Here is a 21873-nt window from a genome sequence, read left to right on the forward strand (position 1 = left end):
AATATTTAGGATGACCCTTGGGCTTGATGAATCTTTTGAGGACTATGAGGAAAGGTTTCAACAGAATTATAAGAGGGCCAACTGTACCCTTGATCTTGAGTCACTCAAACTAGTTTTTCTCCAAGGGATCAGGGAGGATGTAATGGAAACCCTCAGCATACTGTCTAGAGGAGATATCTACCAATTGCCTTATGATGACATCAAAACTGTATTCAAGAATCATTCTAGGGTTGCTAGGAAAAAGGGTAGGTTTGGACAAAGCTTGGTCAGTTCCTTCCCCCCCCCCCCCAAAAAAAAAACCATAAAAAATGAGATAGGAATTATGTTGGAATATTTTAAGAGTGAAATGTTGCACACCTTTGCCCTACAAATGGATACCATGCAAATCACAAGGAGGAAAGAAGAAGCAAAAAGGGCACTCGCTATATTTTTCCCTAGATGTACTAAGATACATCCTAGGAATGAATGCCCATTGAATCTCATAGAAGTCTACATAGTTTGTGAAGAGACTCATGCAACAAATAAATGTCCCTCTCTGTTAAGCCTAAAGGTTGTATACGAAGGAGGGGTAGAAGGTGGGTCAGAGAAGTTGTGCTTCATTAACCAAAGGAGGCCTCCAAGTCCTTGACCATATCAGTGAGGCATGCAAAGTGCACATTATCCTTACTACAATCCAAATCAAAATGCTCCTTTCTAGTCTTGGTACCCTTACACTCATCCATCATGGTCTACACCTCCTCCTTTTCCTTATGATCCTTACTATCCTCGTCAGCCTATCAACCCTCCTTTCAGCCATATCCACCGCAATATTCCTAATGGGGCAACCCCTCACCAGGGTGGAGGCCTCAAACAACCCAACCTCCCACTTTACTACCTCCACCTCAAGCTCAACTAGAGATTCCTCACAAAACTCCACCTAAGAAACCTCAAATTCCTGCTCAACCCAATATGAAACCAAACAATAAGCATGCACAATAATTTTACAGTCGGGAGGCATCCTATCCTGCTTATGCTATGGAAATTCAAGAGATCAACCTTCGGTCTAGGAAGGTGCCTCCAGATAATCACCCACCTTCTCCACCTAGAGATATTAAAGAGGAGAATGAAGAGACTACCCGTTAAGCCAATACACCTCCAGATCTTGAAATATTGGTCCACCCTAAACAACACACCGCAGAAGAGGTTGAAATTCTAGGAGAATTGAAGATCTTGTGTGTCAAGATGCCCCTTCTCCAGAACATCAAAGATGTTCCAATTTACAATAACCTTATTAAGGAGAATTGTTTCAAAAGGTTTGGGATAAGAAGAAGAGATAACCCACTATCAATGTTGTTGGAAAACTATCTGATTTGATGCTTCGAAGGGTGATCTCCACAAAGTACTTGGATCTTGGTAGCCTGTTATGAAACCAGCTCATAAAAAGATATAAAAGATAGATCAACGCCTTAGAAATAAGCCTCTTCAAGGGGGCAACCTCCTTTACATTACACAAATGAATAATTCTTGGATGATACAAATGAAAAGACCTCCTTTCTATATATAGGAGTCTAAGGGGTCATAATATAATCAGAGCCGACATAACAATAATAATGTAAGGGCGCAATAATAACAATAGTGGGCTTCTATGGAGCACAATAGTAACAATATGGGGACTACATGGGAACAACAATATAATAAGGGGGTTGTACTAATAACAATAAGGGGTTACACTAGTAGTATAGGGGCCTAACATAGCCTAGTAGTGGATGTGCACATTGATGGCATTATGGTACCTAATACTTTGATTGACCTTGGGGATGCAATCAATGTGATGACTAGGGAAACCATGCTGAATCTCAATCTCCAAGGGGCTTTGAGGAATATCACTATAGTGTTGCACTTGGAAATAGATCCACAATAGCTCTTGAGGGAATTATTGAGGATGTCATGGTTTCCGTTGAATCTTGGGAGTAACCCACTGACTTCCTCGTCCTCTAGCCCAAAACCAAGTTTAATGGCTATCCTCTAATCCTAGGAAGACCTTGGTTGACCACTGTTAATGCATACATTAGTTGTAGGGCTGGGAACATGACTATTAAGATACACATTTATCAAAACAACTTGTGTTGTAACCTCCTTCTCAAACCTCTATTGAGAATGATTTGCCCCTATAGTTAAAGCATGAGGAAGAGGAATAGTTTTATCAGACAACCCCCTACCTAGTCTACACACTAGACGCTGTTGGGGGGGGGGGGGGAATTGATGAACATGACCTTATTGACCATATCTTACAAAATCAACCCCCCACTGCCATACCAGTTGATGAATCAATAAAAGAATATGAGAGTAATCCTTGGACTGAATTGTTCTCTATTGAATCTAGCATAGAACATGTCAAAGTTGTGAATATTGTCCCATTCAAAACTCTAAAGATCAACCCCTCTTTGCTAATCAGGAAGAACATTTTCACAATTTGCTAAGGAAACACCTCAGTGTTTTTTCTTGGGATTATAAGGAAATGAAAGGTATATATCCCTCAGTTTGTACTCATCACATTTAGATTAAAGAGGGATGTAAGATTGTGTGCCAACCCCATAGAAGTATGAACCCAACTCTTAAGGACATTATGAAAGAGGAATTACAAAAGTTACTAGATGCGGGGTTCATATATCTCATTTCAGATAGTGAATGGGTGTCCCCTCTTGTTTTAGTCCCCAAGAAAAATGGGAAGTGGAGTATCTATGTAGACTGCTGAGAACTTAACAAGGATACAAAGAAGGATGATTTTTCTTTTCCCTTCATTGACCAAGTCCTAGATGGCCTTTCAGAAAAGAAATTATTATCCTTCTTGGATGGATTTAGTGGATACAACCAAATACAAATAAAACCTAAAGACCAAGATAATACCACATTCACATGTCCTTGTGGTACCTTTTCCTATAGAGTCCTTCCATTAAGTCTATGCAATGCCCCTGCTACTTTCCAGAGGGAAGTTCTAAGTATCTTTGTTGAACTTGTTCATGACACTGTCGATATATACATGGATGGTTTCACTCCTTATGGGTGTGACTTCCAGGATGCCCTTTATAACTTTGAAAAGTCTTAAATAAATTCATTGAAATTAACCTTTCATTGATTCCTAAGAAATGTGATTTTCTTATGAACGCAAGGACTATCCTTGGCCATTCTATAACCAAAGAAGGGATACAAGTTGATCCAAGCAAAAGTGACATCATCAAAAGAGTCCCTATCACTCAAAAACAAAGAGATGTCAAGAGTTTTATTAGTTTGGTTGGGTATTACAAAAGGTTCAATAAAGACTTTAGTAAACTAGCTTCACCCTTGTTTGGAATAGCGACTAAAGATTCAAACTTTTATTGGACATAAAACTATCAAGAATCCTTCAAAGTATGAAAATACAAGATTACCACTGCACCCATACTTAGAGGCCTCAATTGGGAATCACCTTTCCACATACACAAAAATGCCTTAAATAAAGTTGTAGGAGCAGTCTTAGGACAAGTGGAAGACAAATTTCCTTATATTTCATCAGTAAAAACCTTTCTAAAGCTAAGTTAGATTATACGGTCAGTAAAAAGGAACTCTTGGTTGTGGTACATTATTTGAACAAGTTTAGGCATTATATCATTGGTTATCAAAAAAAATTTCACACTGATCATGTAACCATTAAGTATTTAATCAATAAACCTAATGTCAATCTTAGGATGATTAGATGGTTGTTATTATTGCAATAATTTGATTTGACTATGATTGAAAAACCAGGGAAAGAGAATGTGGGTGTAGATTTCTTTTCAAGACTAACCCTTCCTACCGAAAAGGAAGAGATGGTGGATGATCAACTCCCGGATGAACACCTCTTTTCCATCTTGATGCTTTATCCTTGGTTTGATGATATAGCCAACTACTTGGTTGCTAGGAGCTTCCCTCCTAATCTATCCTCTAAGGAGAAAAGCAAGATTGTTAGGAAAAGTTCCCCATTCACTTGGATTGGGGGAAATATTTTTAGATTAGGGCCAGACCAGATCCTGAGGAGATGTGTGAGGAAAGAGGAGGTATTTGATATCTTCTCAGCATATCATGATGGAACTTGTGGGGGCCACTTTGATGCTAATATTACAACCTTCAAAGCTATACAAGTAGGTTAATACTAGCCCACTTTACATAAATATGCAAGGAGGTACACCACCAAGTGTAATCAGTGCCAAAGGGTGGGTAAGCCCACACCTAAGGATGAAAATCCATTACAACCTTAGGTGACTCTAGAGCCATTTGATAAGTGGGGAAATGGATTTCATTGGACCTATTGATCCCCCATAAGGACATAAGAAGCGTATCATTGTGTGAATTGATTAGCTAATTAAATGGGTTGATACAAAGGAAGTTAAGGCATCAACTGAGCAAAATGTGCCTAAGTTTCCGATGGAGAACATCTTCTACAAGTTTGGCTTTCCAAGAGAATTATTCATTGACCAAGGAGAACAATTCACATCAAATATGATAAAATATCTCATGAGGTAGCACCACATCAAGCACATGACATCCACTTCCTATCACCCTCAGGAAAATTGGAATGTGGAGGTCACAAATAGAGCATTGGAGAACATTATAACTAACGTTGTTAGTAGCAGAAAAAAATATATTGTGCAGACAAACTTGTAGAAGCCACTTGGGCCTACAACACCACTGGATTTACTCCATTTGAACTAGTTTATGGGAATAAGGCCATTTTGTCCATTGAATTTGAATACAACACCTTAAGGATGGAAGCTCAGTTAGACTTGGATCTCACTACAACAGAATAAGAGAGGCTGATCCAACTCAATGGTTTAGATGAATTTAGACTTCAATCTCTTCTACACATTGAGGTAATTCAACTATAAAGGAAGATTGGCATGACATACACATTAAAGAGCATGACAAACACATTAAAGAGAATACTTTTCAAGAAAGGGACGGGGCCTTGCTATATGATTCCAGATTCAATTATTTCAAGGGAAAGTTGTTGACAAGATGGTTGGGTCCCTATATATTAGAGAGATGTCATGATAATGGCTATGTCCATGTTATGGAACCAGCTCACAAAAAGATAGAAGACAGGTCAACACCTTAGAATTCAGCCTCTTCAAGGGGGCAACCTCCTTTACATTACACAGATGAATGATTCTTTGATGATTCAAAATGACAAAACCTCCTTTCTATATATAGGAGTCTAAGGAGTCACAATATAACCCAGCCAACCTAACACTAATAATATAAAGGCACAAAAATAACAATAGATGGATTCTATGGGGCACAGTAATAACAATATGGGGACAATAGGGGCAAAACAATATTAATAAGGGATACAACTACAATAGTAATGGGGTAATCACTAGTATTATAGGGACCTAACATGCCCCTCTCATTCAAAAAAGTGTTGTCCTCAACGCTTGAGTAGTTTTGGATGCTTCTGTATAAAATTCTCATCCTCCCATGTTGAATCTTCAGCGGATAAGTTCTTCCACTTGATGAGATACTCCGAAATTGATCGATTTCGTAGCTATTGAGTTCTTGTTTCTGTGACTGCTTTCGGTTCCAATATAATTTTTCCTTCCTCATCAAGTTTTGGCGATATTTTTTGAACTGGGAGGTTGTCGCCTATAACCTTCTTTAAACATGAAACATGGAAAACTGGGTGCACTAGAGAAGTTTCAGGAAGCTCCAATTTGTATGCCATAGTACTAATCTTTTGCAACACCTTGTACGGACCATAATACTTTTGTGATAATTTATTATCCTTCTTAGCTTGCTTGAGGGACATTTGTTTATATGGTTATAGCCGTAGGAATACCTAATCACCTACATCAAAACTTCTTTCGCTGCGATGTTGATCTGCTTGTTGTTTCATTCTATTCTACACCAACACGAGGTTATCCTTTAAGAGTTGGAGGACTTATTGTTGATGCTCGATGTGATGTTCCACTGCTTGAACCTTAGAATTTTCTCTTAAATATGGTGTGATGGATGGTGGTTGATATCCATAAAGTGCCATAAATGGGGTCATTTTTGTTTTTGTATGGAAGGAAGTGTTATACCACCATTCAGCCAGAGGCAACCATTTGACCCAGTGTGTCTGTTTATCAGATATAAAGCAATGACGATATCCTTCTAAACATTTGTTTACTATCTCAGTTTTCCCATCAGATTGAGGATGATAAGATGAGCTATGAGCTAACTGAGTATCGAGACAAGAAAATAATTATGTCCAAAAATTTCTAGTGAAAATGGGATCTCTGTCACTTACAATAATCTTTTGGTTTCCATGTAGCTTTTAAATTGCTTCCATAAATGTAGTAGAAACTATACTGGCTTTAAATGGATGTGATAATGCACAAAAGTGTGCATACTTGGTAAGTCTTTCAACTACCACCATGATGAAACTGTTTCCCTCAGACTTGGGTAAACTTGCGATAAAATCCATTGAAACCTCCTCCCAACGTTGGCTTGGAATGGATAAAGGTTGTAATAGACCGGGGTCTTAATTGTTTCAACTTTATTTTGTTGGCAAACTAAACATTCTACCACAAAATTTTGAATATCCGATTTAAGGCAATCCCAAAAAAATTCCTTCTTAACCCTATGGTAAGTTTTTAAAAATCCTGAGTGCCCTCCTAAGGGAGAAGTGTGCAATTCCATAAGAATCTTTTGTTTGAGTTGGGAATTATTCATTTTAGTTGGGAATTTTTCAAACTAAATGTATCAGATGTACTAGAATCTTGTTGTAACTTTTGAATAAGTGCCCACACTTCTTCACCATTCTTCCATTCCTCCCTTGCTTTGTTTATCCAATCTGGTTGGATAATAGAAATGGTGCACAACAATGCTTCCACATCCTCATCCTTTCTTGAGAGTGCATCTGCCACCACATTTTGCTTCCCCTTTTTGTAGATGATTTCAAAGTCATAACCCAACATCTTTGTGACCCACTTTTGTTGCTCTTCAGAGGATAATCTTTGTTCTAAAATGTATTTAAGGCTATCATGATCCGTTTTTACCTTTAAGTGTCTTCCCATTAGGTAGGGTCGCCATTTCTTAAGTGCATGTAGTATTGCCAACATTTCCTTCTCATAAATAGTTTTGTGTAAAAACGTTTCCTTGGTTGGACGACTTTCAAAAGCAATGGGTCTTTCATCTTGCATTTAAACAACACCAATTCCATTTCCTAAAGCATCACATTCCACAATAAATGTTTTTGTGAAGTTCAGTGTAGCTAAGACCGGTGCTTGGCACATTGCCTCTTTAAGATGTTTGAAGGCCTTTGTTGCTTCTGGAGTCCATGAAAATGCATCTTTCTTCAATAATATTGTTAGAGGTGCTACTATTCTCCCATAATTCTTAACAAACTTGCGATAATACCCTGTCAACCCAAGAAATCCTCACAGATGCTTTATGAATGTAGGGATTTTCCATTCCTTAATGGCTTTAATTTTGATAGGGTCTACCTTAACTCCTTCATGAGATACAATATGACCCAGATATTCCACCTCTTATACTCCAAAGAAACATTTGGATCTTTTTGCATATAATTGTTTCTCCTCCAATAGTTGTAGCACCCTGTCAACATGTTCAACATGATCCTTCCAAGATTGCTGTAGATTAGTATATCATCAAAAAATAATAACACAAATTTTCTAAGGAAGGGTTTGAAAATGGAATTCATCGAACCTTGAAATGTAGAAGGTGCATTGGTAAGGCAAAAAGGCATGACCAAAAATTCATAATAACCCTCATTAGTTCTAAATGCTATTTTCAGAATGTCTTCAGTCTTCATTCTGATTTGATGATATCCTGGATGAAGATCCAACTTGGTGAAGTAAATTGATCCATGTAATTCATCTAGTAATTCATCAATGATAGGAATGGGAAACTTATCTTTAATAGTGAGTTTGTTGAGCTCCCTATAATCCGGACACATGCGCCATGATCCATCCTTCTTGTGCACCAATACTACTAGAGCAGAGAAAGAACTTTGACTAGGTTGAATTATACCAGCCTCTAGCATTTCTGCAACCATACGTTCAATTTCACTCTTTTGGGCATAGGGATATCTGTACGGCCTGATGTTTGGAGGAACACTTCCTAGAATCAGATGAATGGTATGATCATGATCACAAATAGGTGGGAGACCTTTGGGAGTCTCAAATACCTTAGAATGATTGTCCAAGAATTTTTAGAGATTTGGATAAATAGATGATTTAGATGTGGAAACATCTAGCAAACATAATTGTGCAATTACACCTCTTTATTCCTTTTTTAGAAGCTTTGTCATACCATTAGAGCTTATTATCTTTCTCGGTTTCCCTGCAATACCCCTTAATTCAACTTCCTTTCCTTCCGCAGAAAATTTCATGAAAAGTTCTTGAAAATTAAAAGCTATTGTGCCCAAGGATTGTAGCCATTGGACTCCTAGTACAACATCAGCACCTCCCATTGGAATGGAAAGAATTGGGCTAGTTAATACATATTCTCCCATGGATGGCTTGATATTATGGCACTTTCTAAAGAAATTTATTGTTCTTCCATTTGCAACCATCACTTGACACTCTGGTGCTAGATATAGGAAGCAATTCAATTCTTTTGCTACCTTACAATGAACAAAATTGTGGGTACTTCCTGAATCAATCAACACTATTACCTTTTTCTTCTTGATTTTTCCTTCTATCTTGATGGTTTGAGGAGTGGTAATTCCCACCAATGCATTACAAGATATGGTCAGATTCATTTATTCTTTATCTAGGCTGTGTTCCTGGAGTATATCCTCTTCTTTTGACCTTTCTTGCTCCTTTTCTTCTTCCTCTTCACAATCTATGTAGAATAATTTCTTCTCAGCACACTTATGACCTTTAATGTATTTGCTATCACAACTGTAACAAATCCCTTTTGCTATTTTTTCTTCCAATTGTTGTGGTGTCAACCTTATAGGTTGTGGAAGACTAGGGGCAACAACATTTCCATCTTTATAGTTGTGAGTGGTATGCTTCCTGGTTGCCATAATTTTGCTTTCCATTTTTCTTGCTAACCTGAATGCCTTCTCTAATGAATCAGGTTCCCAAAGGCGAACATCATGTTGGATATTATCCTTTAAAGTCCCTATGAACACATCAATCCTATGCTCCTTTGGAATATTTTTTACCCTTATGTTCAATTTTTGGAACTCCTCAATGTGCCCCATTATTGAACTCTTTTGTTTGAGACTTATCAATTGGCTAAAAAAAGTGTTGCTTTTTGTATCCTCATAATGTGCTGTCAATTCTTTCATAAAAATTGCCCAAATGATAATTTTTTACGAGAGCAAAGCCATTGATACCATACATACTAATTTGGTTCCAAATATAAAGTTGCAATACGTACCTTTTGTTTGTTTTGCACATTATTGAGATCGAAAAATTGCTCCATCTGTAATATCCATGTTGCGGGATCCTTAACATCAAACTTCCTCATATCAATTTTTGGAATATGGTGGGTCTTTGATCCAACATTAGAGTCTATGAAATCATGATTAACATTTCTTTTGTTCACATCATGAGTTTCGTTTACTACCCTTTCACCATTAGTAAGTATTTCTTGTAGAAAATTTGTCAAATTTGCCTTCAAATCTGCCATGTCTGTCTTCAAATCTATCTTCAAATCTGCCATGTCTCTCGTCAAATTTGTCTTCAAATATATCTTCAAATCATCCATGTTAGCTTCCACGCCATTCATATTAGCTTCCACGCCATTTATCTTAGCTTCTATCAGCGTTTGTGAGAGTGACATTTGTTGCACTTGGTCTTGTAATTTTGATATACCATGTAGCATTTCTTCCTCTTCTTCATGAGTCATGCTAGAGCTTTCAGGTTTATTACTAGGTGTTTGCGTTTTCTTTCCTTGGGGCATCAATTACCGATAATAATGCTCTACTATTCCCTTTGAATTCCTTCAAAATAATTTTTCAAACCAAGCTTAGGCAAAAATTTAATAAAATCTACACACCTTTTTTCACTTTGTAGGAGCTCGATATTTCCTCTAATGTATCTCTGTAATTTTGGATCATCCAGTTCTAAAATTACGACCTATAGTAGCCCTCTATGTCATCTTTCCAATGCCTCCAGTCTGATACAAATTGGATTCTCCAAGGAAGAGTTATGCCAAATCTCCCATAGTGACCTGATCATAGACTAGCTCAGTAGAGCGAACTTGTATGACATGCCACGTGTCCTTGTTTCAACCTTTGGCTCTGAAAAATATATACAAGAAACTAAAGTCCATCCTCTTTCTATACCTTCTTTTGAAACTTCAATCTGATGCTCAGAGAGAAAATTATGACAATTTTCCCCAGGTCCCCTGTTTGGAATGTAATTTAGGAGTCTGCAAAAAGACCAACTTCCTTAGATCATATCTCTGCAAATATAGCGCGAAAATTTCTGAAATTCGGACCCAAGGTTTAGTGAGATTCCTATCAAATGGGTTTTTTTTTTCACTTCTGAAATGTCTCATAAAAACTGTTATAGCGAAAATTCCAAGATGACCTATTTGGAGCAACGAAACCCTAGAATCCAAATCTTTGATACCAAATGTTATGAAACCAACTCACAAAAAGGTAGAAAAGATATGTCAATGCCTTAGAATTCAGCCTCTTCGAGTGGGAAACCCTCTTTACGTTACACAAATGAATGATTCTTTGATGATTCAAATGAGAAAATCTCCTTTCTATATATAGGAGTCTAAGGATTCACAATATAACCCAACTGACCTAACAATAATAATATAAAGGCACAAAAATAACAATAGAGGGATTCTATGGGGCACAGTAATAACAATATGGGTACAATAGGGGCACAACAATATTAATAAGGGATACAAATACAATAGTAATGGGGTAATCACTAGTATTATAGGGACCTAACAGTCCAGATCAAAACAATTGATGAGGAAGGGATTCCCTTACTTGTCAATGGTTATAGGTTGAAGTTGTATAAAATACCTCTGTCCAAGGAAGAGTTTATTAGTTCAAAAAGAAAATAATTGAATGTGATTGGGAGTTTAATAGCCTTCAATCCACACATGTTCTAGAAAAAAGAGAAAAATAAAGGGCTTAGATGAAAACCTATATGAGGCATCTAAGGCCAACTCAATATTTGAAAACCTTTTTGAGGAAACCCAAGAGCAAAATAGAAAACAAAAAACAAAAATAAACTAGGTGAAAACATCCTCTAAGGCGCCTAGGGAATGCATCTAGGTTGAAAACCTCTACAGAGACAGTCTACATGTCTAAGAAAAAAGACAAGGAAGGAGTCCTTACACCAATCTGGCTAACATCTCTCTTTTGCAGGACTCCAAACAGCTAGAAGAACAATGACTACAAAGAAGGTTCCACAAATTCATTTTTCCATTCCTTCCAACTATCCATTTGTATTCCCCCCCTCTTCATTTGCCTCCCTACCTCTTTCCATCATTTAGCTAGAAATCGGACCATGGTTTGCCTCCTTGTTGAAGTGTTATAGGATTGTCCTGAGTTGCTACAGGAGGCCCTGTTTTTCTACAAGAGGAAGATCCAATTGGAGAAATGGGCCAAAATGTCATGTTTTCCTTAGGAAATGTTGGGAGAGTTCCACCAAAACTCCTCCATCGCTCATCCACTCCGCCTGGCCAAAATTCATCCTCAAAATTCCCCTCTTCCATACATAATAAAAAAAAAAAACAAAAACAAAAAAAACAAAAACAAAAACAAGACAGAACAAAACAAACAAACAAACAAAAAAAAAAAAAAACAAAAAACAAAACAAAAACAAAAACAAAAACAAAACAAAACAATAATTTGTCTTCAACTTTTTCATTGCATACACCACCCTATGATGATTCTAATCCTGTCCCCATACATCCTATGTTTTTTCTAAATTACTAATTGAAATATGAGGTCTTGAGGAGGGATGATGTGACTACTATAAGAAGGGGATCCCTCCTATAGCAGCCTACACAATGATAATAGAATTCTGAACCATTCTCTTCTCAGCCCCAGAATAGAAGATCCATCAACCTTGAGGCATCATGAAGACATTACTGAAGCTAAGAAGGAACACACCATCCCTAGAGAGTAGATGAAATGTTCTACATCCATGAAAATAATAGAATAATGATCACTCGAAAGCTGCCTACACACAAAAAGGGGATTTTATCAATTAAAAAAGAAATAAGTTATGAATACCTATGTATAAGAAAATAAAGGAAATCAACACCTTCAAATTTATCATGGTATGAAGTCTAATACAACATGAAAACATCTCCAACAATTTGATATCAGGTAGGATCAGGTATTACACCCCTCACTTCTTCCCTATGCATATATGAAAAATGTGTCTAATGATCAAGAATGGAATTTTTATGGGCTGGAGGTGGCCAATAAACTTGGCCACCTTCGATCAATTAACTATAGTTTATTTAGCCACCATGAAATGTGGAAAATTCAAGTTAAGTGGGGTGATGACTAAGAGGAGTGGGGTGATTATTACGAGGAGTGGGGACAATGATTCAAAAAAGGAAACTTGTGCATATGCCAAGTCACCATAGCGCTCTGATCATTTACCACAAAAGGAATAAATGTACAAGGCTCGACTCCACTCGCATAATCACTCATTTCTAGAAAACAGTTGGAGAAGGACAAGCCAGATGTTACTAGAGTCTTCCTAGGATGCCACCAAGTTGCCACAAACCATGGTTGTAGGTGCTACAGGAGGGTCTGGACTACTACAGGAGGGTCTGAACTGCTACAAGAGCACAAAAAGGAAGCTATAGGGGGGAACTAAAATGGTAAAAAGGATCCAAATCCACTAGATATTGTCCTAAAACTCTCATGCACACAATAAAATCATTCTAAGATAAGTGGCCTCCTCCATCTCTAATTTCCACACATTTGCATGAATAATTATGTTTCGATTGGGCATCCTGTAGAAAACAATTGAGTAGTAGTTTCCTATGATTTTTTTTTTGAAGAAGGTAAGATAGGGAAAGAGAAAGTTTGTTTTCACGATAGAAACATATCATCCTTTTCCTCCTCTAAAAAAAAAAGGAAAATTTGATACTATCTCTACACTTGAGACTATGAGGAAAAACTTGAAATTCACCCAAAATAACCTTGAGAAGGAGCAATAGGAGCAATGAAGGGAGGTTTCAATAGGAGAGAAACCATAGACACAATAAGAATCCACCAGCATCCTCTTGTGGTAGACATTTTTCTAAAACAACAATGGATGGGCTTCTTTGAACAATTGAAGGGGTATGATGATGAGATCAGTCAAGAGTTTTCTATGGCACTAAATTCTCAAGGAGAAAATAGTGCCACTACTTTTGTTAGAGGACTTTCCATCTCTTTAAATGTTGAACTTATAAGAAGAGTGACTACCCTACCCTTAGGAGTTCGATGGAGAAATGAGGATAACGCAGTAAGTGTTACAACCAGGAAGAACTTACTCATTCATAGAGAAAATATTGTAGAATATGAAAATACAGTGAGTAGAGAAAGCCTACCACACCCCTGGGATGAAGTGGCCTATCACATCCTCAAATATATATCTTGTGACTGGAGGTTAAGCTATTAGAGGAAATTTTAGTCTAAAAGTGCCCATGAAATTTACATGTAATTTCCATGTCATAATGTGTAAACCAATCAAAATCCTTTAAATTTAATAAGAGGTACATGTAAATATTTTGGAGGGAAAAGAAGAAAAAATACTTTTTTTTTTTTAATTATATTTTTGCCTTACCTCCTTATAGGTTTACTCAAATTTCAAGTGTAGACACCCATTGGATGCATAATTATATTTTTCATCCAACGAGTACCCATCATGCATACTTTTGAGAATACCTACATTGAAAAAAATGAACATAAATTAAAAAAGTGTGTTCAACACATGTTTTTAATGTATCTTCATTTTTTTTTTTAAATGTGGGTCTTCTCAAAATTATGCATGATGGGTACTCGTTGGATGCAGAATTTAATTATGCATCCAACAAGTGTCTACACTTGAAATTTGAGTAAACCTATAAGGAGATAAGCCAAAATTACAATTTAAAATAAATAAATAAATAAAAGATTTCCTGCTTTTCCCTCCAAAATTCATCACTCTTATTTTATTATTTTCACTATTATTTTACTAAATTTCCTTAGGAGGCCACTTTTAGGTTGATATTTCCTCTAATGACTGTGTATGCGTATCATTTTAGGATGCTCCATGAGCTAAGGTTCAAAGCAGAATTACCCATTCCACAGAGACTTAGTGTTCCACATTTCCTCTTGTAGTCCATCATTGAAATGGGCCAGAAAGTGAGGGAAGGGAAATGCCAACACATTTCTCACCATGGCCTCATTAAGTTTATTATTATGGATGCTCGGAGCCACTTAAGAAACCCTGTGCTATGGACTAACTTTGTAGATGTGGATAGGGAAATTTTCTTTGAAACACAAATCATTACATCCACACAACAATAAGGAACACCAACCTCTAGTATTGGGGTAGGGAAGGGAATAAGGAAGCAACAAGTGAGGAAAGAGAGGAATGGGAACAAATAACAGAGGGAGAGAACCCTAAAGAGACCACCAAACTTCAAGAGATAGAAAAACAAGGACAACAAATAATCCTCTCACGGGAAACACATAACAATAAGTAGCTACCACATTGACCACACTTGGTGCACCTGTCAACCCCAGAAGAAAGAATCCAAGGCAAGGCCCCTTATATTTTAAAACAAGGAAGAGCACCAGGATAAGGCAAGGTAAGCCTCAACCTCTTTCAAGGATCCCTATCACCATTGATGAATCATCAAGAAAAAAGGAAGAAGTGGGACCTAGCAAGGGAAAGATTGAGGAATTTACCTCTCCTAAGGCCAAGGAAAAGAAACATGTGCTACCCATGGGGAGGCCCACTACTACAGGACTCACATTTAAAAGGCTCAAGACATAAGTTTCCTTGTTACAAGAAGAAACATAAGAGATACAGGAAAAACAGGGGCTGCTACAGGAGGAACTAGGGATTCTACAGGAGAAACAGGAGGTGTTATAGGAAAAGGAAGCCACTCCAAAAGAAGAGGAAAAAGGCCCCCAAGAGCTCCAAGAGCCTGATCCACAGCCTAACCTAGCATCCTACTAAAAAATTATTGACAGTGGTAGGATTATACCTAAGAAATTTTACAAACCACTCTTCTTTGAGTTGGAGAAGGAAAGAGGAAGAACACAGAGATGGATGCAAATTGAAAAATCCAAAAAGGTAGAAGATGTGGGCCTCATGGAGGAAAAATTCAATGAAATGGGAAAGGAATTGAATAACTTGAGACTAAGGGAGTCATTCATAAGGGAGTATTTGCAGGAAAAAAACATAATACTAAGAGAGCAGCTGCAAGAAAAAGAGACACAACTTTCCACTATGGAAATTTTATCTATGTAAGCCATACAATACAGGAAGCCATCCAAATCCTATGCCATTTTCCTCAAGGAGTAGTGGTTGGAATTCCAAATAAAGACAATATCATAGTATGAATCCTTACCTTTCCAAGACTAAATATGGTTAATTTAATTTTGGAAATAGGAAAGTATGGAGGGAAAAGCCAAATTGGATGATTTTTACGTACACACTCTAACCCTCACAAACATAAATTTCTGGGACCCCAACTCAAGATCAGGAGACATCAAACTGATGGAATTAGCCTCTTGGTCTACCCATCAAGAAACAAGGGTTGAGTTAGAAAGTGATGGAAAAGGAAGAAAATGAGCCCTAATACATTAGAGTATAATTTGTGCACCCAAAGGATATACTCAACAACCACAACCTCATCTCCTTTGATCCTAAATTGGCACCTAGGTATATGGAAGCCCAAGAACAGACCATCCTACATTTTGAGGAAACCTTTAGAATGTTGGGGACATACATTTTGTAGGCTTTCCAAAGAAGATGGCATGCCCTGCCTCACAATTTGCATATCAAAGAATATCAGTCTCCATAAATGACTAAGGAATGTCTTAGAAATAGCCCCACTATACAAAAGGATTATGCAAAGGCTTAAGATCAATGGGATAAGACTCAAACTCATTCCTCTCTTGCTGTCGAGCCTACCAGAGACCATATTTTCTATGAATATTTCCATTTTTGAATAAGAAATATTCATGGCGATGATATATTACTATTGTTACTCGGAGAACAAAAGGAATGGATATACATAGAGGCAAATGCAAGTTTCTATACATAAGAAGGCACACCATCTGAGGTGCCCTGGGATGTCAGAGAGTCCACCAGGGCCATGAATGAGCTTCATATTAGTGATAAGTTTCTCAAAGTGTGAGAAACGCCTTCAATAGTGGGGTAATGTTGGGACCCATCAATAGGTATATTTTGAGGTTAATTGTGCTATTCTCTAGCCCTTAAAACTCTCATTTTCTCACATTAATTTGCATTTTTAGCCATAATATTCTTAGTAGGAAGACTAAAGGGATTTTTTTATATTGCATGGCCTAATGTGATTAATATGCATGAAAAAGAAGCATTTTTGGAGATATTTACAATGCAGGGGCTTGATTGAGACAACCAGAGAGAATATAATATACTTTTCCACCTCATTAACTCTCCAACTCTGCTTGAGATCAAATAATATCACCAACAACTCAAATTCACTAGCAGCTATGGAACTCCAAGTCCATGTGAAGACCAAGGGGAACCAAATCCACAAATCTTGAGATTTTGGAGGGAATCACTCCCCTTTTCAAGGGAACTTCCCTCAGCTACTTTTTGTATAAATAAACTAGCCAAAGGGCTCATTAGGATTCGAATCTTTTTTGCAGCTAGGAGTAGCTATTGAGAGCCTAGTGCCTCACATTGTTATCATCTTTAATATAATGTATGTGACTCGTATTTTCTGTTAATGGGAAGCTCACCATTGGTATGCATATGAAGTAGTTTTAGAGGGTTGGAACCGTTGGGTTTGGGCCCAACCCAGAGGATTTATTCCCTCTCTTGTATTTATTTCTTGGTCCTGCTTAATTTATTACAATTCTTTTAGTTTTCTTGTTTCAGTAGGTGTTATATTAAATAAATTATAGTTGCAAGTTTGTTTATCACCTCTCTTGTGGGAAGAGTGATTGGAAGATCTACAATAACAACCAAAAAATATTTGTTTATTATTTCTTATAAATTGTTAAGTGCGAGACTATAATCCTTATACATGTTTAGTTTCTATAGTTTAGGAGTTAGTAGCATTGGTTTTGCAATCAGAAGTTGCATTGTAGGTTAGAGTAAATTTCAATAAAATCCAACTTATCTTGTCAATGTTAATTTACTTTGTTGTAATAGTGATCACTTGATGCATGTGTTTGATTGGTTTAAAGGGATTGTGTTGACCTATAGGGGTGGGCACACCTTTATACATCCACCTAGGCCAATCCATCTCCCTCCTATAAACCTCACATTTCTTACAAACTCTACCACCGAGACCACTTTGCTAAGGTAAAAGGAGAACACTATGAGCACAAACTTTGGTGCAAGATAGACCTCTGAGGGGTACTAGGCATGGCCAAGGGGCTCACACGCTATTCCTTTATTATCTTATATTTTTATCCACCTTCTCCTACCTCCAAGACATCATTTATGTCCTCAAAAATCTCTCAGACCCTCCTCCTGTAGAAAAATAGGGCCTCATGTAACAATATAGAGCCTTCTGTAGCACTTCTTGTAGTAGACATGTAACATCATTTTCTTCAGTCAAATTTGTTCAAGATTTTGATGCTTGAGTAATGAAGTTGAATAAGCTCTAACAAGCCTTGATTTCATGATTAGGAGAGATTCTAATACCACTCTAATGCCATGCTTTCCTAACTACAACCATAAGACAACAACTAGAATTAGAATTAGAATTTTTGTGGTTAAAGTTGAATTTCTTATTTCAAAGCAAGTAGAAAATAGATAATTCATCCACACAAGTAGGTTCTTGATTTTATTAAGAATTCATACAGAATAACATGGTTGAATTCTTGCAACTAGACTAGCTCTTTCCTTCTTCTATTTTTCAATTCAATATTTACATTGAAAGATTAGCATTTTTGTTTCTATAGCTAGAATCATGCTCATCTCCTTGCAATTATGACATGATTTTCTCCTTATAGTTAGCTAAAAGAGTGGTCTTTGAACACCTTGATTTGATTCCATGACTAAGGGTGACATGAGTAGAACCTAAACTGTTGTGCATATAACACTTTCATCTCTAAGTTTGTACAAACCTCGGGTTGATAATTTAAGTTAATAATACCTCAGGAGTTGCAACATCCTTGGGGTAATACCAAGGCTCATTACTTAGTTCAAAAACTACAATGGTCACACCTTGAATAACTAATGACTTTCGATGCCATCACGACTTTCCTTTGTTACAATTGTGATGATCTTCTTAAATGAGTAAAAATAAAATGTAAACAAAGCTTCCTTTTCTAGAAGCCTCGTGGTTGGTATCTAATCCAAATTGGTTGAGATTGAGCTTGAGTTACCCATATCTTGGACCTTCTTCCTCCTATAGTGGATCCATCCCACAAATTTTGGATATATCTCCTCCCTTCGTTGATCTCTTAACTTCCACTCCCTCCTATGTTGGATGTGGAGCCTAATTATCTTCTTGATTCAGAGGTCTTGTTTTAGTCGCATTTGGATCCTACTGCCCGACTGGGGGGTGTGGGAGGGATCCACCCCCCCCCCCAAACTATTTATATCGGAGGGGTCTATGGAGCAGGCCGCATGTTTTGATTCTCCCCTGCCCCGCCTTGGCGAGGGTTCAGAGGCAACACCCCTGAAGCTAAAAATAGATGAAAAATTTCCTTATAAAATATTGAAATTTTGTAGTCAATTTGGGTCGTTCATTAGGCATATGATCTGACAGTAGAAGTTATGTTTAATTTAGGCTCCTTTTCCCCAAAAGGAAACCACTCAGTTTATATGATGGAATTGTATTGTGGATGTGTATTATTATTATAAGAAAGAAAGAGAGAGGAGACCGTGTGAGAGCGAAGAGGAAATTACAATAGATATGTTGTAGGTTGTATCTCTTCATTTTGCTATATAATATAAAAGGAAGGATTGGTTGTTTCTCAATGGATGTAGCCCAAATTGGGTGAACCACATATTTTTGTGTCTCTCTTGTTCTATGGATTTTTGTATTTGTCTTTCTGCAATATTTTGTGTATTTCATTGCTCCATTAGTTAATTTCTAATACCATATGACTACAGTGCCTTCAAAGAGAGTTTGTTTTCCATTTCATACCTATGAACTTACCTTCATTTTACTCAATTTTTTATTGGAGTTCTTTTCATTTCAAAGGCTTGGGTTGAGGGGCATTGCAAGGAGACTCCAACATCAGGGAACTTGGTTGTAAATCTCCTGCTCTTTACCATTAATACAAGTATTCATGTGTTATAATGTTTATTGTAAGGCTCCCTGATCTCTTACATGGTTTATTATTGAATATTTGATATATGATATGCTTTGATCTCTTGTTTGGTTTTGTCTTTGTAGGTCTCCTCTTGGAGCATCAAGAGAGAAAGGTTGGAAGCTACAAAGGACAATAGTGAGGGTCATCAATGCGCATTTCGTGGAACATTATGCGTCTTTTCATATTCTTATATTTGTGATTCAGTCATAAATTATTGAATGTTTGTACTTATTTGTCTATTTGTTTGTAGGCTTGGTTTCCAAGTCTAGGGAGATCTTGTTTTTTTTTTCATAACGATATTTGTCTACCTAACAAATTGGAAACCATATTAGGGATTAACCTTTGGTTGGGGGATGAACCTTTGGTTGATGAAGTGGTCGCCTCGATTCCATCTTTGGTAAATCCTACTCTCTGCTTAAAGAGTGAAGTTAATACCACTCATATTCTTCTTGTTTCTTAAGATTCCATCACACAAGCAGGAATTTCACCCATTTCAATGAAACCCCCTCCAACTAATAAGGTCATTTCCTTTGATTGAAATTCACTGATAGAACCTCATCTCGTTTCTCACATCTCTTTCCAGATCATTTTGCAATATCATGATAAGAACGTGCATCACACTATAGTAGATGAAGGTGCCTTTGTTAGCATTTGATCCTCAACTGATTGGCAAGATTTGGGTTCCCATCAATTTGTGTTTTTTACTGAGAATATTTTTTCTTTTAACAAAAGACCTAGTTAAGCTTTAGGGATCCTTCCTCAACTAAATATCCCCTTGGAAGGAAAATTTATTTATATTTATGTTATGGTAGTCCAAGGCCCTTGTATTTCAATTTTCTCCTTAGGTAATACTATGTCTATGCAATTTCATTTGTGCACTCTTTCAAGTGATTTATTTCCATCATAATCGAAACATTGTGACTATTAACTAGCCTTGATTTGACTACCAACCATCCAAACCCCCTAAATTTTCCATATATGAAAGTGGTTTATACCCCACCATATGTTAATTATGTGGCAATCTATCCCATGCTTTCACTTACCGATGAAAAACATCCTCTCATTGTATGTTCAAATTCTTTTGACTTAGATCTAGTAAATGACATGATGGACCCTTCAATGGGGACAATCGAGCATGATCTTCCTATCCATATTGAGTCCCTTGACATGTATTCCTTCCAGAGAATTGTTCTTCCTTCTGATGAAGACATCTTGGAATACATGATTGAGGTGTTCCCCTTGACATGTATTCCTTCCAGAGTATTTCCCTCTTGCAATACATGACAAGGAATTATGAGCATAGTTCCTTTCATGTGTGTGATCTTTACCAAGGTCATATATGACTGTCATGGAATTGGCTGTGGTGAATTGATCCCCCCTACCTTCAGTTGTATATCATTCTTCTTCCATGGATTGATACATAATTTCTCAATTGAGATGAAATTATGATGCAATTATCAACTTTCTTTATGTTGAGACATGCACATCTGAGATGAGATCTATGATATCTTCCTTTAGGTCATGGAGCTTGACCTGAAGACTAGTAAGGTGTGTGTGATATTTACCAAGGTCAAATGTGACTGCCATGGAATTGTTTGTGGTAAATGAATCTCCCATATCATCATTTGTGGATCAAGACGCCATTTTTTAGTCGAGATGAGATCTATGGTGCAACCAGAAGTATGCCTCCTTGACTTAGAGGGAAATTAGATTGTGATGTTGTCTTCTTTCCTTATGATGAGACATATAAGAGAGAGAGAATGAAAATACCTCCTTGACTAATATGGAGTGTTGAAAATTGTAGCCATGGTCGATATTTCCATCAATGAAAATAAAAGGAAGAAATTGAAAGATTTATATTTATATTTTTTCCTCCAAATTTGTTCAAGTTGTCCTCCCTTCTATTCAAGTTGGCTAGGCCCTTTAGAGGCACCCATTCGACCCTCTCTTGATGACTGTATATAGGATGGACTTGATCCTCATTTGGGCATTCGATTTTTCTCATAGGATCTCTGATCTAATGAAGGAGGATGGTGGTTTGGAGGCTGAATTTCTTAGGAACCATTGTCACTTGCAGGAGGGATCATATCTAGCCAATTCTTTCTTGATACTCTATTTTGAGTGATTTAGTTGGTGAACTAAATATTCTCTCATAAGGAAATATTTCTAGGTTTTCCCCCTTGTGGTGCTTTGGCATGGCCTCAAACCTAATTTTTGTGACTCTTGTCTCATTATTGCACTATTATCTTTACATCTCTTTTCATGTGTTAGTGGTGATTTTTTTCTATATAAATTCTTAATGATTATATATTATGTTTTTTTATAATTCTAACTAATCATTGTAAATAGTTATTTTTTGAATAAAATAGTTCTAGTTGTGTGAATGTTATAAGTCAACATTT

The sequence above is a fragment of the Pinus tabuliformis genome, chromosome 7, assembly GCF_031772625.1.
Source record: "Pinus tabuliformis cultivar Carrire ecotype Pingquan chromosome 7, CPIR1, whole genome shotgun sequence".
Taxonomy (NCBI): domain Eukaryota; kingdom Viridiplantae; phylum Streptophyta; class Pinopsida; order Pinales; family Pinaceae; genus Pinus; species Pinus tabuliformis.